Source organism: Furipterus horrens, unplaced genomic scaffold (genome assembly GCF_987537825.1).
Source record: "Furipterus horrens unplaced genomic scaffold, mFurHor1.1.pri manual_scaffold_3, whole genome shotgun sequence".
Taxonomy (NCBI): domain Eukaryota; kingdom Metazoa; phylum Chordata; class Mammalia; order Chiroptera; family Furipteridae; genus Furipterus; species Furipterus horrens.
In genome coordinates, this window is record NW_028327173.1 from 85,598,245 (window position 1) to 85,616,673 (window position 18,429).

At 40.3% G+C, this 18,429-nt stretch overlaps 1 protein-coding gene across 2 annotated transcripts in view; it reads left to right on the forward strand.

Annotated features, from left to right (window-relative positions):
• Positions 1 to 219: 219 nt before the first annotated feature.
• The window catches only part of NEDD9 (neural precursor cell expressed, developmentally down-regulated 9), a 188,980-nt gene continuing 170,770 nt past the window's right edge, over positions 220 to 18,429 (forward strand). For both annotated transcript variants that reach the window (XM_090269818.1, XM_090269819.1), the window contains exon 1: positions 220 to 379. The gene's annotated coding sequence lies outside the window, so the exon portion shown is untranslated. The remainder of the gene's footprint in view (positions 380 to 18,429) is intronic.

The following is an 18,429-nucleotide window of genomic DNA, read 5'->3' on the forward strand; positions in this document are numbered from 1 at the left end:
ATTTAAAGATCTCCTATCTTTCTCAAAATAGCAAATGGTACAGATTTAAATTTGATTTCTTACCTGTCACTAAACTACAAATCATCCACAGTGTATCAGAAGTTCTGACTGAGAAAAAAAGAAGAGGCTCAGAGAGGAAATGAACTGAGACAACATCACTTCACAGCAACCGGAAGGAAAAACACACACACACTTACGCCACTCACATTCTACGTGTGTGGTTGCTCAGTAAGGAAATGCTTACAGCTGCCTTTAGAAGCAAGTCTGGTGGGTGCAGCAAGAGAGAGTCATGATCACAAGACAGGACTGAGCTGTCACCTTCTGCCCTCCTGCAAGAACACCAGGGAGACCAGATGTTCCTCCAATGGTTCAGTCCTGGGTGAGTTCTCAAGCACTGCTGTGACCTGAGGGGAGAAGTGGGGGAAACTTGTTCAGACTCTGACTTCCGGAGTTGGTGTCAGACATCTATCTGGTGGTGTTCCCCACTGTTTACACCCCTTAAATGGAGGTGGGAGAGACTCAACATGCCCCAAAGGAGAAATAGTGGTTCCAGGTCTCCTTCAAGTTGGCCTGGAGGCACTGGCTTTAATGCAATTTAAAACCTACATGGTTCTATTTATTTAAATCATCCTGGGTAGGTGCTTCCTGGTGTGTAAAAGAGATTGGCTTCTTCCTCTTCCTACTCTCCTCAGAGAGCTTACCTGATAACTTTGAGCTTTTACTTTTTCAATACTTCAGACTGTGGGTTGTCACTTCTACTTTATGATGGATTAGAGTCATTTATAATGCCATATTCAGCCTCTCTGGGAATGGCTCCTGAGGGGCAAGAAATGGTGACTGAGAATTGAACTCAGTATATCCCAGCTTGGCAGAGAACTGGCCATCAGCATTCTCTCTAAGGGGCTGGGACAAATTACTCTTCTACCTGTCCAAACAGGCCACAAAAACAACTCTGTCCATACGGTTCTGTATTTATTAATTCATTTAACTCATTCATCAATGCAATTGCCTTCTCCCACAAAGGATCTGAAGCCACCTTTTTTTTCTTGCTGAAATTACTTCAAAATGAAGAACACATACAACTTTAAAAGGGGAAGCTATTCTAAAAGAGTTATATAGTAGTTTCCCCCATCAGCAGTTTCAGTTACTTGCCATCAACCATGGTCTGCAAATATTAAATAAAAAATTCCTGAATTAACAATTTCTAATTTTTTGACTATGTACAATTCTGAGTCACGTGATGACATCTTCCACTGTGCTACTCCATCCTGCATTAGATGTGTATCATCTCTTTGCTCAGCATCTCATGCTGTATATACTCCCCACATATTAGCCACATAGTAGCCATCTCAGTTATCAGATTGACTGTCTCAGTATCATGGTGCTCATCTTCAAGGAAATGTTATTTTACTTAATAATAGTCTCAAAGAACCAAGAGTAGTGATGCTGGCAATTTGGATATGCCAAAGAGAAGCCATAAAGTGCTTCCTTTAAGTGAAAAGGTTGAGTTCAGTACAATAAGATATTTCAAGAGACTACATTCACATAATTTTTCCCAGTATATTGTTATAATTGTTCTATTTTATTATTAGTTACTGTTAATCTCTTGCTGTGCCTAACTTATACAATTTAACTTTATTGCAGGTATTATGTATAGGGGAAAACATAATTTATATAGAGTTCAGTACTGTCTGAGGTTTCAGGTGGTTTTGGAATGCTATCTTCTGCAGATAAGGGGCAACTGGCTGTTGTATGTTGTTAAAGGCTGTGTGGAGATAGACGAGCAGTGTTTTCCCTGCGCTAATGATGCAAGGTGGAAGTGGGTACTCCATGTTTTTAACTGCTGCTTGAGGAGTCCCTCTTTTCCCCCAGAAGCTGGTTTCCCACTCAGAAGTGGGTGTGAAGAGCAGTGTCCATGACAGAACCCTGGAAGCCAGCCAAGCGGTTTTCCTCCCTGTTTCTGTTTCCTCCCAAGTTTGGTTATTTTCAAGGACGTTCCTTTTCTGAGGACGAGGTGGAGTGGAGTGGTGGAAAGGGAAGGATATGAAATCAGTTTGAGTTAAAACTCCACCATTTCTTGTTAATTAATTTAACAACCATCTAGTGTGTATCCACTTTGTGGAGGGCACTTTTAAGTCAAAACTTGCATAAACTGAAGCAAAACTGTTGTTGCCCCATCCCCCCCCCCAAAAAGGACAGTCCAGGGGTGAGACAGACATTAATTAATAAATACACAACTATGATGAGGACCAGAACTGCTGTAGGGGACACTGGTCTCAGCTGGGAGTTGGGGAGATTCCCATAAGGAGGGTGGATATGAGGACTGAAAAAACCATGGGAGTTCACAAGACAAAGAACTGGCTAATGCCCAGACAGTGGGAACAGTTTTACCATGCCCGGAGGTGGGAGACCACAGAATTTTCCAGCACAATTAAGGCCAGTGTGGCCAGAGGGATGAGGGTGTAGTTCAAGTTGGGTCTAAAGGGTCAGCATTAAAAATGCTGCTTATTCTAAAAGGGTGAAGAAGCTAGAGGTGCTGTGATCTGATCTGCGTTTTTAAGGTCTCCCTTTTGATGCAGAATGTAGAATGGATAGGAGGTGCCATGCTGTAGACAGGGGGACCTATTAGATCATTCAAGTCAGTGAAGCAAGTACATGCCTATACTTAAGAGTATCAAATGAGAAAAGAGAAGGGTAGCTTAGGGTTGAATCTCAAGAAATTCTGACATTTAAATAGGTGCACAGGAGAATGAGCTTTCCAAGAAGACTACAATGGTTTCTTGAAACGTTAAACACAAAATTCCATATGACTAAGCAATTCTACTCCCTTTTATATATATACAGACAAGATAAGCATGGTGACAGTCGGCAGCCGTCCGTCTCGAGAGACGATGGTGTAGCTTCTTAAGAGTCTATCTGCACCGCCGAGAATGGCTGTGCAGTCCGACTCGGGAGTGACACGGTATCTGTCTCCTCCCGTGTTAAATCGACATCTTGCGATGACGCTGGAGTATCCTCTCCAGTGAAGCTGAAGCTACAGAGCCTGGGCAGGGTGATATGGAGGGTCTGCTGTTGCCCATGCAGCAGACCCCCCCTCTCTTCGCAGCTGAAGGGTCCAAGGGAAAGACGGAGTCAATACAGCTTGGCTTCAGGTGCGCCGCAGGAGTTGCCGGTGTTGACTACAACGTCAAACCGCCTTAGGGACTCCGGCTCCGGATTTTCTGTCGGGGTTTACTCCCTTAGCCTTTCCCCTGAAGAGGTATGCCGCAAGGCAGCGGAGGTTTTTTGGAGTCAGAGTTTTCCTTCTCTGATGTGCCCTGACTGGAAGATCGAACCAGCGACACTTAGCTCGCAGGCCGACGCTCAATCCACTGAGCCAAACCAGCCAGGGACAACGGTGACAGTGGAGATAGAATTATGCAACTAGAAATTAGTCAACTCACAAAGGAAAATCAACAGGACTTGGGTAGGTGGACAGGAAAGAAAAGCAAGGTGGAAATGCCAAAAACAATCCTCTGTTTCCTGATTTGGATACCCAGTGGATGTTGATGCTGCTTCCCAGTCACAGGGACTGTAACAGCGGGTGGAGACGCAGTCCAGGGTTAGTTCAGTTTTTGGTCATCCAAATAAATAACTTCACTGCCCACCTTGGCTCCCAAATATCCAGGCAGTGCTAGTATAGACTACTCATAACTGACACACCACAAAGCTTCATCATATGGTAGTTCTAGCCATAAACAAAAATACTGGGGGGGTTAGAAGTAACTCAGCAATGGTGAAATGAGGTGACAGGTGGAGGTGTCAATGCATCCACATTCCTTTTCACATCCACTTCAGATAGAAGCTTTGGTTAACAGAGATCTATAACTCAACTAACTTTCTATTTAATTTCTATAAGCACCTGTTCTCCAAGCCTTGCCCCCCTCCACTTTCCAAGGAAGGTGATAAGTAAGGGTTAATAATCCAGGTAAATTTCAGTTTAGAAAATGTTTAAATATTATGAAACATTTCATATTACAAAGAGGTTTGTATAATGTGTACGTGTATTCTAAATAATCATAAAAACAATAAAACAAGTACACATTCACCTACTGACCATCTACCAACCCTTGAAGCCTGTAGCACACCCCTAAACAATTGTGTCTGACTCCACCTATGCCCCCCACAAAGGGAACTGCAGACTTAAATTTTGTGTTAAGTATATTCCCTCCTTTTTTCGGATTAGCCACATATGTCCATACATATACATGTAAGCATATGAGTATATGCAATCTTATATATTTACATATAAATTAACATATAATTTATGTATATATGCAGGGATTTTTTTAAGATTTTAGAGAGAGGGGGAAGGAGAGAGAAAGAGAAGGAGATAAATAGCAATGTGTAGTTGCCTCTTGTGCACCCCCAACTGGGGACCTGGCACATAACCTAGGCATGTGCCCTGACTGGGAATTGAACCAGCGACCCTTTGGTTCGCAGGCCAGCACTCAGTCCACTGAGCCACCCCAGCCAGGTGTCCAGTTTAGTTTTGCCAGTTTGGGAAATTTTAACAAATGTAATCATATCATATTTATTTTTCCATAACTGCCTCTCAGGCTCAACGTGATTTTGGCATGTTATCCATGTCGATGCAAATAGGTACTGATGACTTCTTTTCACAGCATTTTATTGTGTAGCCATATGACCATCTATCATTTCTATCAATTGGCAATGCTCAGTAATTACCAAAGGTCAAAGATGAAGGCTCAGAACATAATTTCATAAAGGCACAATGCTGCCCAAATTTCTTCCTTTCCGATGAACAAAATATTACCAGCACAGGCATGAAGCTTTGCCTAATGGTAGAAACAGGTTTTAACTGGGCATAAGAGATGAATGAGTTAGGGACCTGAGGGCCATGGGGAAAAACAATCAAAGGAAAGAAGGGGCCTTAAATAGAGACGAGGAAGAGATATGACCAACTGCTAGAGATAAAACATACTCTGGGATGAAAAATTGTGCTGATTGAGGGCACATTGAGGACGGCTTTCATCCTCATTGTCCACTTCTCCTACCACATAAACCCTCGGTGGAAGGAGCTCTATAAAAACTCACTTTACAAAAGCATCCTCCCCAAGATGAGCAAATGTGTGCTGTCAGTGCTGATCACTTGCTAGATTCTGAACCAAATTTCATACCATGCTCCCCCCGAGGCTTCCCACTGATATATTTTTAGATTCATTTTTGTCTTTACAGTATATGGGACTAATTAGCTACCACACAGTCATTAAATGGGAAAGTGTTTGTGAACGTTTTGTAACCTTTTGACTAGTTTCCATGACTGAAATTCCCCACCCACAGTTTCACTCATAAAGAGTGGAAATATTTAGAGGAAGTGATACCATCAGCCGCTCAGCTTCACCATGGGAAGTATTTTCCCCTAAGAGCCCAGTGGTAGTAAGCCAGTGCCTCACCTAACACCATCACAACATGGTTTCATTCTGTACCAGGTCCACTGAGCACCTGCTTCTCTAAAGAGAAAACTTGCAGGTGCTTTGTATCACTAGAGAAATTAAGCAGTGAGGAGGTAATGTTCTCTGTCCCCTTAACTGGAGTGGAAAAGTTGAGGTCAACAGCTGGTGTCAGGAATTGTATCACTAGTCTGGCTTTGGTGGCTATGGTACCTTGGTGGGTGAGTATGATTCTTGGAATACAATGTATTGATTAATTCATTGAAAGAGCAAATGATTAAAAGATACTGTAGTTGTTCAAGGCTCTATAGAGAAAAAGAATCACTAGGATGTGTGTATATATGTACACGTACACATAGAGATTTATTTTAAGAAACTGGCTCATGCATTTATGAACACTAGCACGTTACAAAATCTGCAGAGCAAGCTGGCAGGCTGGAGACCCAGGGAAGTGTTGATATTGCAATTGAATACGAGGTCAGTCTGCTGGCAGAATTCTAGCTCAAGTGAAGTTAGTATTTTTTCTCTTAAGATCTTCAACTGATTAGATGAGGTCCACTTACATTATGAAGGGTTATCTACTTTACATAGAATCTACTGATTTCAATGTTAATTTTACCTAAAATATAACTTCACAGCAATATCCAAAATAATGGTGGACCAGATATTCAGGTATCTTGGCCTAGCCAAGTTGAAAGATAAAATTAACAACCACAGATACCATATCTCATTTCATAAAATAATTTAGTAGTTATTTATTTAATATTTGTTAAAGGTCCACGATGGGCCAGACCTTGTGCTAGGTGTTGAGGATTCAGTAATGAAGCCAAGCAGACAAAGTCCCTATCCCCATTTGTGGGAGGTGTCCAAGTAATTAAAAACACTTGCAGTAGTTTTCATACCTTCAAGAAGCACTAGAGAAGCGGTTCTCAACCTGTGGGTCGCAACCCCTTTGGGGGTCGAATGACCCTTTCACAGGGGTTGCCTAAGATCATCGGAAAACACATATATAATTATATATTGTTTTTGTGATTAATCACTATGCTTTAATTATGTTCAAATTGTGACAATGAAAATACATTGTGCATATCAGATATTTATATTACAATTCGTAACAGTAGCAAAATTACAGTTATGAAGTGAGCAAAAATAATTTTATGGTTGGGGGTCACCACAACATGAGGAACTGTATTGAAGGGTTGTGGCATTAGGAAGGTTGAGAACTACTGCACTAGAGTCAATCAAATCCAATTTTTCTTTAAAATATGGTATTGAAATATAGTGAGGTTGTGTCTTTGTAGACTTTATGGTTGACAGGGACTTCAGATATAAATTATACAATGACCATAAACACATATCGACAATTATGTACAACATGATATCCATTATGCAGCTTTCAGAAGCACATATAATTCAGTTATAAATGACAGTGAGGATTAACAGATCACATAAAATTATACTTAAAATTATATGGCCAGAGTATTTTATACATATTTACTTAATTTTTTCATAATTTCTTTATTTTTATGTCTAAATGAATAAAAGAACCATGTTAGCTGTGGGCACATAGTTCAGTTGACTGAAGTGTTATCCAATACACCAAAAGTTTGCAGGTTCAATCTCTGGTAAGGGCACATACCTAGGTTGTGGGTTCAGACTTCGAAACTGATCTCGTTCCTGTCTCACATCAATCTTTGTCTTTCTCCCCCTTTCCTCTTCCTCTAAAAACCAATATACATATTATCAGGTGAGGATTAGAAAGAAAGAATCACTTAATTAAGGTGTTATGCTTTCAGAAAGATTGATTTGGGAAAATTTAGGACTGCAAGATGGTGTTTGTTTCTTTGGTTGCTTTAAATTATTTATTTTATTGGCCTCTGTTTTAATTGTGTTTTGTGTGTGTGTGTGTGTGTTCATCTGAAGCAAGTGAAAATATTAGAAATAAAGGCATTAGTTCATGTCGTTTAGAACTGAGAATTCATTTTCTTAAAATCATGGGATTATCTGTGCCACTTGTTGTTCCGTGCTAGACATGGCCACCAGCATAGGAGTGTAACATGCATAAACTGCACTCTAAGAATTCAGCATTTTATTAGCATACTTGAGTGCCACAGCCAAGGGTAGTAATCCAATCAAAGGTTTAGGTAAGAGCTAGAGAGGGCACAAGGCCATATACTACAAGTTGGTATACTTCAAAGAAGGCATTGTCACAATTTATCACCTGTTATCTCCAACATAGAGCCCCCACCCTTAAGATGCTGACATTCGAGTTTAAGAGAGAATATTCATTTAAAATCACACGTAAAGGTAGCTAAATGGCCTTCTTGATATTTCCCCAAAAGGCCAATCATGTATCCAACTCAGAACTTTAGCATTGGAAGGAAGTTTCTGAAGATAACCTGCAAGTCTTCTCCTTTTCCTTATTCAGCTCTTGGGTCACATGTCACCTTACCATGCAGCTCTCCCTTGCCATTCTGTATAAAAAAGCCACATCCCACCTTGCACATGCACTATGACCCCTACACTTATCACCACCTGGCATAGTAAATACTCATGCATTTACTTATTGTCTGTTTCTTTCTCTGGAATGTCAGTTCTGTTGGTGCAAGACTTTGTTTTTCTCATTATTGTATCTCTGGCATTTGGTAAGTGCTCAATAAATATCTTTTGAATGGATGAATGAATGGATGAATCACCAAGTGAGTGTTAGAAATAAGTGCTACTATGCAAGAGAAAACAGAGCGATTTGAGCCAAGAAATTTGTTCAGGAGAGATGAGGCTTGGGCTGGTCTTTGTAGAACAGGAAAGATACAAAAAGTATGAGATCGTGAAGGGAAGAAAAAGTGGCCTGAGCAGATAGAAACAGGGCAGCCTTATACCTGTGCACTTCTGGGGACCAGCCCCTTTGCCTGGAGGGCAGAAGTAGAAACCATCTTTCCTACATATTGGACAAGTGGGCTGCAGGCCTGGCAATCCGTTGTGAAAGTAAGAAGCCCACTTTATCGAGCTGCACAATCTGTAGCAAAGACAGACTTTTCCTCAGGAAAGCAATTTTGGATGTGCTCCAGTATTTGAATAACAACCTGATTGAAAACAGAGTTCAACTTAATATAGCAGAGCAAAGACTATTTTTGGCCTAAGCATTTTTTCAGAGAAAATGTTGCTGGCTGCTTGCTTCAGCCATAGGAAAACTTCAGTAATGCTTCCATTACTACCTTACTCTAAGCAGGCCTGTGATCTGGCCCTCCTGGGTTTCTGCCAGGATGATTTAGCAGCAAAATGTGTCTGTTCTGTAGTTAAACAAAGTGTTGCATAGGGAATAGATTTTTCAAATACATCATTTAACATCCCAATAACAATATCCCCAACAACACCCAGTTAGACAATTTTGGTCACTTCTATGCTGTTTTTTCTCTCTGTTGCATAATTTAGCATTTCTTAATAGCATAGAAGAGCCCCTTGGCCTAATACTCTCTATTTGTATTCAACCCAGCATGAGTTTTTTTCTTTTAAGGGACTTTAAAATGCAGCTACACATGACACTGCCAACATGAACACAATCCAAATGTCCATCAGTAGGGTTCTTATTACAGTTTGGCAATTCATGCTTTGGAATACTGTGCTACTGTTAAAAAGGAATAAGGCTGGTCTATGCACAAAGACAGGTAAAGATGTAAACTAAATTCAAAGCAATAAATACAACATAGCCCTGGCTGGTTTGGCTCAGTGGATTGAGCGTCGGCCTGTGAGCTAAGTGTCGCTGGTTCGATCTTCCAGTCAGGGCACATCAGAGAAGGAAAACTCTGACTCCAAAAAACCTCCGCTGCCTTGCGGCATACCTCTTCAGGGGAAAGGCTAAGGGAGTAAACCCCGACAGAAAATCCGGAGCCGGAGTCCCTAAGGCGGTTTGACGTTGTAGTCAACACCGGCAACTCCTGCGGCGCACCTGAAGCCAAGCTGTATTGACTCCGTCTTTCCCTTGGACCCTTCAGCTGCGAAGAGAGGGGGGGTCTGCTGCATGGGCAACAGCAGACGCTCCATATCACCCTGCCCAGGCTCTGTAGCTTCAGCTTCACTGGAGAGGACACTCCAGCGTCATCGCAAGATGTCGATTCAACACGGGAGGAGACAGATACCGTGTCACTCCCGAGTCGGACTGCACAGCCATTCTCGGCGGTGCAGATAGACTCTTAAGAAGCTACACCATCGTCTCTCGAGACGGACGGCTGCCGACGACGACGAAATACAACAGAACATACAGTATCAACTTATTTTCTAATAAAATTATCATTATTATCTTTCTCCTTGTTAAAAAAAAAGAAAAGAAACGATCATTGGAGTTCAGGAAATGGGCAGATCCAAGAGTAACTGCTGGGGTGCTTAAGAGGATGCCTTTGAAACTGGCTGCCTGGGTTTAAACCCCACCTCCCCCACCCACCAGCTGTATGCTCTTGAGTGGGTTACTTTATTTCTCTATATCTCAGTTTCTCATCTGCAGAAGGGAGGTAATAACAGCCCTACATCACTGGGTAGTTTTGAAGGTTTTACGAGTCAATATATGGTTTTGAGTGTTCTTTGAGTCAATATACACAAGGTACCTAAAGCGATAAGTGGTAGGTACACATTAGCTAGTAGGAGAAAGAGGAGGAGAGAGAATAAGTTTTCATAAAAGAGAAGGGGCCTTAAGAATGAGTAGGGTTTGAAAAGAAAGAATTTTTTAAAAATGGAAAAATGAAAAAAAGATATGAATGAAACAATTCAATTAAGTTCAGCTCAACCTCTGTAAAGAAAGTAAAAATAATATTTCATGACGTAGGTGCTAAACAGGAGCACATAGTACAAGTATTAAAATGAAATATTGTATTGATATAAGGAGAATTTTTTAAAGGTTGCTTTCTTTTGCTATTGTGTATACCAACCTGTGTATTAGTCATCTATCAACACATACTTATGAAGTGTGTACAGTGTGCTGGGCCCTACAGGGAATAAGACCAACAGTCCCTGCCAGCATGGAATTTATTTCTAGTTGATTTAAAGGAGGAAAACTATTCGGTTTATTTTTTTTCTCATTCTGTGTTGATTTGTAATGTACCCAAGTGTTACAGTAGTTACCTCAGTATGACCTGTTTATAAATAGAAAGGAAAATTACAGATAACTCTTGATTTTCTGTGCTAATGAGGAATCACAGGAATAAATATAATTGATACATTATATTTATTTGTAAGTTAAATAAATGTTTTGCTTTTGAAATCAGAAGCCTTTCACCATCTGTTTGGATTTCTGGTTCTCCTGCATACCCATCTCTCCTTTACAACTTGCAAATGGCCTTGTGGGCCCAAGGGAGAGGGGAATAGTAACTGTCCGGTTACCACAGTAAATTCTAGACTACCCCATGGCCATTGATCTGGATGATCTTGACAAATACCTTACTTATCACCTTCACTCAGTAAAATAAATGCAAGTGCGTCCCTGAAACACTGAGGCTTTTGCTTACTGCTCCTGACCACACTGGAGCCCTTGTGAGAGCCCAGATCCGGTCCTGTAAATCTCTTAGAGTTCAGACAGGCCAGACATTTCATAGCTCTGCAGAATTTATTTGTAGTGGGTGTTGTGTGGAAGGTGCCAATATAGCTAGTAGCTAAATTTAAGAAATTATGGTAATTAGCTGAGCCAAAGGGGTATCATTCATTCTTAGAGTTCTGTTGCCAAGGATTGAGCTGGAGAGTGTGGTCTCCATGGAAGAGTTAAAAATCAGACAGAAACCAGTACAAAAATTTCTACTGAAAAATAAGTTCCTTGAAAGAGAAGCTGAGAGACTTGCTAATTGCAGCTTATGCTAAACTTAATGACAGTCTGCAGCATTTGTGAAGAGAGCACAGGATATTTGAATGATGATGAAGGGAGAAGGGACTCCAAGTAGATAGATCAATCCAACAGACACCAGGAGTACTTTAGAACAATGATCCATTTTAGAGTGAGCTGCAGTGGGAGATGAGTCAAATTTGCTTTCTCCCGGATTCTTACAAACAGTAAAGATTGATCAAACACATTCGTGCTGCTGTGTTTTCCAAAGTTCAACCATATAATAACTTTAGCAGGCACCTCATACTACGCTGCCTAAACATTTCCTTGATGTAGGATGATCACAATAAAAAGGAATGTTATTTTTATCTATCCATCAGTAAGATTTTGTCTTTCTTAATCCTAGAAACTAAATCACTGGCTACTTCAGAGGCTCTGACTTAAATCTTAATTGATGCCCATTGCCTGTTTAGACCAATGTGTGTGATTTTAACCAGGCACACCCAGGAGAAGGGATTAAGGCTGCCACAAGGAGGAAAGGCTCTGTATTTGACCAGTTTATTGCAACACCCTTTTCACTTGTAATTTAGTGCTATAGGACTCTCCTCTAGACGTGACCATCCTTTCTTAATGTTCAATATGGTTAAAACTAGCTTTTCATTTTATGTTTGATTTTTCTTCTCAATCTTGGTGCTAGTTAGCATCATTGAATTAAAAATATTAATCACTAACATTTAGATATTAATTTATATTTCAGTTAGCACATTGACCCACATCATCTTAGTTAATGTTCACAATGGTCCTGGGAAGTATTATTATATCTGTCTCTGTACATAAATGAAACTGAGGACACTGAGGTGGGATGGATGAAGTAACCTAAGTAGGAGCGGGCAACTGATCAAATGACACAGCCAGAACTAAACCCAGGTCTTTTGTCTAAGTCATTTGCTAAAAAACATTCATGTAATGACTAGGCAAACGCAGTGGATCCTTAACAATATAAATACCTTTGGTGTGAAGACATTGATTTTTTCTTAGAGAAAAAAAATTTATTGATTGATTTTAGAGAGAAGAAAGGGGGAGAGAGAGAGAGTGAGCAAGAGAGAGAGGGACATCAATTTGTTGTCCCACTTATTTGTGTATTCATTGGTTGATTCTTGGGTGTCCTGACTGGGGATCAAACCCACAACCTTGGCATGTCAGGATAATGTTGACCAACTGAGCTACCCAGGCAGGGTCAATAAAAATGAATTTTATTTCAAGTTAGGAAATTGTTGTTTTTTTTATTTCTACCTCTTTCATATTGCTCTTAAAGTGCTGACTGTCAAGGGCCACAATTTCCCACAATAAAATCTTCAGCATCCGTGAAGTAACTCTTCAATACTAACAGTTTTTCTTCCTACAACACATTTTTTTATTGTGCCATTTGTTATGACTAAGTCCCCTTTTTAAGTACCTAATATCCATGGGTTCATTCCAATTTTACTTTATCAAATGTACAGAGAAGGATTTGGTCTTAAAAAAAGAATCAGAAAAACTTTCTCTCTCTCTTCTCTTTTCTTTTCTTATCCTCACTTGAGGACATGCTTATTGTTTTTAGAGACAAGGGACAGGAGGGAGAGAAAGGAGGAGAGAAACATCAATGTGAGAGAGAAACATCCATCAGTTGCCTCTCGTATGTGCCAGGACAGGGGACCAAACCCACAGACTAGGTATGAGTTCTGACCAGGAGTCAAACCCATGACCTTTTGGTTTACAGGATGACGCTCCAACCAACTGAGGCACACCAGCCAGGGCAGGATTTGATCTTATTGATTTCAGTTGGTACAATACCAAGGCACTACTCATCTGCTATTACAGTTTAAACTTTACTTCTTATTATGAAATAAGAAGTTTGCTTCTCAAGTAAAGTGGGCTTGGGGGAGTAGATGGAGAAATTTTAAATCAGAGACATCTTCCTTTATCCTCCAAGTGATTCTCTATAGATGTAATGTGCTTTAGCCAACTCAGCTCTAACCAGGACATTTTGGTCCAACAACTAAGGCAACATAGCAGCTTGCCATACATTTGCTATGACGAATACCAAACACGCACTTAGCGGGAAGACTTGTTTTTCTCTGAAGGCAGTGTGAGAATGGATCTGTGGAATGCTGGGGTCATTTTGTTTCCTCATTGAAAAAAAACCAGGATGTTTCTACATTAACCAGAGGGCTAGAAAGGTAAGAAGCGGTGAGGTTGATTGAGAAATAATCTCAGCAAACAGCATGTTAAATATTCTATTGTAAAGTAATGTGTTTTTATTTTGGGGATGGGTGGTAGGAGATATGGGTACCATAATGAAAGAGGCTCAGTCAAACTGCCCACCCTCTCCTCCTTTTGCCCCAGTTCTTCTAAAAACTCAGTCTGCTTTATGACTTCACTACTGTCACTGCAGCCCCAGCTGGACACAAGGGTACCATAGAAGAGGTAAAGAAATATAGAGGCTCCATTTGTAAAGAAAAATCATTGTAATGCATATTATTGTTTAAAAAATACATAATAGGATGAGTTCCATACCATTTCCTTCTCTTCTCCTTCTTCACAGATGTTTCAACCTCTTGGACACATTCTGCTTATTATCGGGACTGTGGGAAATACATGGTAGATTTCCTGGTTAGTAGGTGGAAAAGACAGAGGGCTGGTGGATAACAATAGTAGTACTAATAAAGTTTTATTGAGCATTTAATATGTCCTGAGCAAACACACCTCCTTTGACTTATCACTCATAAGGGAGGTGTTATTACTAATATAATTTCAGAGCCTCTATAAGGATTAGAAGCAAGGGCTCTGGTGCTGGCCTGCCTGGGTTCAAATCCTAGTTATGTCATGGGCCTGCTGTGTTTTTTTAAGATAGTTACTTATCCTCTTCATGACTCAGCTTCCCCACCTTTAAAAGTAAGATATCAATAAGGTTAAACACCTGAGTCAGAGGTCCCCCCAGTCCATCCCTGGTTCAATGAGTTACTAGGGAGACTCACATGACTCAACATGTAGTCATACTCTATAACATCAAATGGATACAAACCAAAATCAGCAAAGGGAAAAATACATGGGACAAAGTCCAGAGGAAACCAAACACAAGCTACCAAGAGTCTTTCCTCAGTAGAGTTACACAAGACATACTTAATTCCTCCAGCCGAGTTATGACAGGTGTGAAATGGTGTCTACCAGGGAAGTTCACTACACACTCAGTGCTAGAGTTTTGATTGAGGACTAGTCACTTAGGCACCCTCTGTCAAGCACATACCAAAATTCCAGGTTCCCAGAAAGGGAGCAGGTGTCCAGCAAAAACCACATTGTTTGTACAAACAATTGGGTACAGTGAGTAACTCTTATCAGGGAATGGTGGAAATCCCCTGAAATCCAGGTTCCCAGATGCTAGCCAGGAGCTTTCAAAGGATAGAAACCTTGGGCCTGCTATATTAACTCTTTTCTGTACATCACCTCATTGGATTATTGTCAAATTAGATGAAGTAATACACATCCACTGCTTACAGCAATGCCTTATATTTGGGAAGTCCTAAAGCTTTATTAGCCATTACTATTAAAGGGGAAAAAATTACTGAAGCTTAGAGTAAATACAGAGCCAAGATTGGCCTAACCAAAATCTGAATTCACATCTGCCTAACTAAAAAATATCCGTGCATTTATTCACTTCACTCCAGCATCAGCAAAATAGTTTCCTTCTTCAAACCTCAACTGAAAGTGGAGATGGTGGATCCCTTCCTTCTCAGGCTCACAGTGGATGGAGAATTTAAGAGTAGCTGCTTATTTCTGAGACCTAGCTTCCTCAAGCTACAAGCAATATCACACTTTGGTGCAGAACCCTAACTGATTAAACCTACACATAGAGTTTAGACATGGTCTAGTACTTTAATGCCCCAAAGGAGCATATTTTGAACTTATCACAATCTTCTCCTTCTACTCAATTAGGCATGCTTTGTTGAAATCTATCAATTTTCAGGATATGTGTCCATAACGTCCTAAGAATTTTCTTTTACAAGATTTATATAGTGAATCTTCACATGATAATCGAAATCATCCAACTGTAAATCATTTTTAGGCTTAAAAAAAATCTGACTAAGAACTTTCTCCTGCTCACCCTCTCCTAATACAAACCAGTTGATCAAGCTCTTTAAATCACAGAATCCCCTCTATTTCCCCTGTCATCAGGTCTGTGTGTCTTTGGCTATGTCAACGGGCAGCAGATGTATCCAACAGCTAGCTCTGAATGCATTGTAGACAACTGTACAAATTAACTTAGTTGAACCAGGGACGTCTCTGTGTTGAGATGGGGTGCTTGACTGCAGCCAACTGAGAGGTATTGTCTAGTTTAAAATAAAAAGGATTTAGAAATGGGACATGGCTTGCCGAATCCTTTGAATTTTGCCCCAATATTTAGACTTTATAAAAGACACTTTGCAAGGGAGAAATTTTAAGTTAAAACATGCGTTATCAATAGAGATTGCCATATTGTTATAGAGTATGATGAAATAAAGTCTTAGGGCAATAGTTTGTTTCAACATTAGCACAGTTAGCTGTTACGCATTACGCACCTATCTTTTCCAACAAATGAAGCTTTTGTAACTTCTTGGTTATTCCTGTCACCTATAGTGCCTCACATAGAATTTACAAATGGTGAATAAGGGTCTGTTCCTTTAACATTCAATTACTAATGTATTGTCATTTAATCAAAGAGATTCACCTTTGGGTTTATGACATATCCCAAATGTGTAGATGGGTATTAATTGGATGATTATAGTCAACCCAGAGCCAGATTTTGACACCTACACAAATGTTTCCCTCCAGTGACAAAACAAGCAAGGGAAGGGAACTAAAGGTAAAGAATAATGTGAAGTTACTATCATAATTTGAAAAATAAATAATGGGACCTAGAAAAATAAGAAGTGAAGTACATAGAATATGGAGGTCAAAGTATTTATTGAAGCTCTGGTTGCTAGTAGCTGGGCCCAAGGGTGCTACTGAAAGGCTTAAAAATGGCAGAAGAGAAGTAGGAGATAGAGCACACACAATAGGGGGAGGGAGAGAGAGAGAGAAATGGAAGAGTGACAGTATGACATGATTCATTAAGATTTCATTTTTTTTCTACACAATCTCTCAAATATTCTTGAATTCCTCCACCATTGTTCAGACTAATTTCTTCTTCCTATCTACCTACCAGGCTTACAGACTCCTTTCTTCTTGACACCTTTTCTTGAATACCCAGCCCACCCCAGCCACCATGGCTTCTCTCCTGCAAATACATGTAGAATGGAGGAAAGTGTCCAAAAGGACATGAGGTGAAAGTTAAGTGTATACAGAGAACGAGGGGAACTTACAGACAGCTGAACTGGAAATAATGTAGTTCCTTCTTTAATGTGAATTTACCAAAATTAACTAGCCAATGCAGACTATTGTGAAACATACACAGGCAGGCACTTGTTCTCTAAAGCCAGTTGTGTACATCTTCATGATACCAGGCTGTTAGGCAGGAGCTTCCTCCATCCTCTTGCTCAGAGAAATCCAAATACAGAAGAGACCCCTGCAGACTCCCAGGAAAAAGCCCTTTTACTCTGGATTTCTTCAAGTGTAAACATGATGGCCTATTGAAAGTTTCAGTCTGCTTCTTCAACAATTTCCCTACACAGAGATAAATATGTATGTTCCCCTCTTTGCTCCTTCCACCTCTGTCCCAAATGAAATCCTCGCTAGCTCTTTCCCTGTAAGTCCTCTGACTTAGACTCTTGAAGATTTGCCCTCCATGTGGTGGGAACTTTCTATTCTTTCTCAGTTACATACAAAAGCCCTTTCAAGTCTCCCTAAGGATTTTTTTTAATTATCTTTTTTAAAAAGATCTTATTATTTCTAGAGGGAGGAGAATGGAGGAAGAAAGAGAGGGAGAAAAACATCAGTGTATGATTGCCTCTTATAAACCCCCAAATGGAGACCTGGCCTGCAAACCAGGCATGTGCCCTAACTGGGAATCAAACCAGCAACCCTTTGGTTCACAGACCAGCATTCAACCCAGTAAGCCACACCAGCTAGGGCTTCTCTAAGCATTTTGAACTCAACAAGTCTCTCACAAAATATTTGTTCCTGACCCACCTTTAAAAAGATGAACTTTGAGGATTACCTGGTTTCCCCTTCAGCAGTAGTAATATGCATAATTAAGCCATGATTTCCTGAGATGATGTGAACTTGGCCTCAGTATGGGAATCTCCTCAGCCTCTATAAATGGTTAGAGCTGTTTTACATCTCTGCTTGCAGCACCCTTCCCCCACCATCACACATTTTGTAAAGCAGAAAAAAATAAATGTCCTAATTCTAAATCAAGAGGCAATTATCAAGAGTGACATGCAGGTCTTATTTTCTCTCTTCTCCCACCTCCCCAGCCCACCAACATTGGCCATGCTTCTGAAAGCCCACAAGGCAACCTAAAAGTAAAACACCTCGTCTCCCTGTAGATCAGTGGTTCTCAACCTTCCTAATGCCACGGTCCTTTAATACAGTTCCTCATGTTGTGGTGACCCCCAACCATAAAATTATTTTTGCTGCTACTTCCTAACTTAATGTTGCTACTGTTATGAATCGTAATGTAAATATCTGATATGCAGGATGTATTTTCATTGTTACAAATTGAACATAATTAAAGCATAGTGATTAAACACGAAAACAATATGTAATTATATGTGTGTTTTCCAATGATCTTAGGCAACCCCTGTGAGAGAGTCATTCAACCCCCAAAGGGGTCGAGACCCATGGTTGAGAACCGCTGCTGTAGAGTGACTTGACTCTGGAGAGTCAAAATTTATTAAATCATCATCTTTATATATTACCTAACACAATATTTTCCTGTTATCCAGGTTCAGAGGTATTTCCCAAAACATGGATGCCTTTAACACAACACCAAAAGGGTTCCAAGACCTTCCAGAGTACACATGGCCAAGCCTTCCAGACCAGTTTGCACAAGAGCATAGTTCTGCACCGGCAGTAATTTCTGCCACTTATGGCATCGAGGAGAACGAATTTGCTCCTGTTCTGCTGTTGATGTTAAAGAATAGTAGGGTGATTGCTCCCTTGGTTGTTGACTAGTCATCTCTGGAGGTGACTCACAGTGACTGCCCCAGTAAAAGG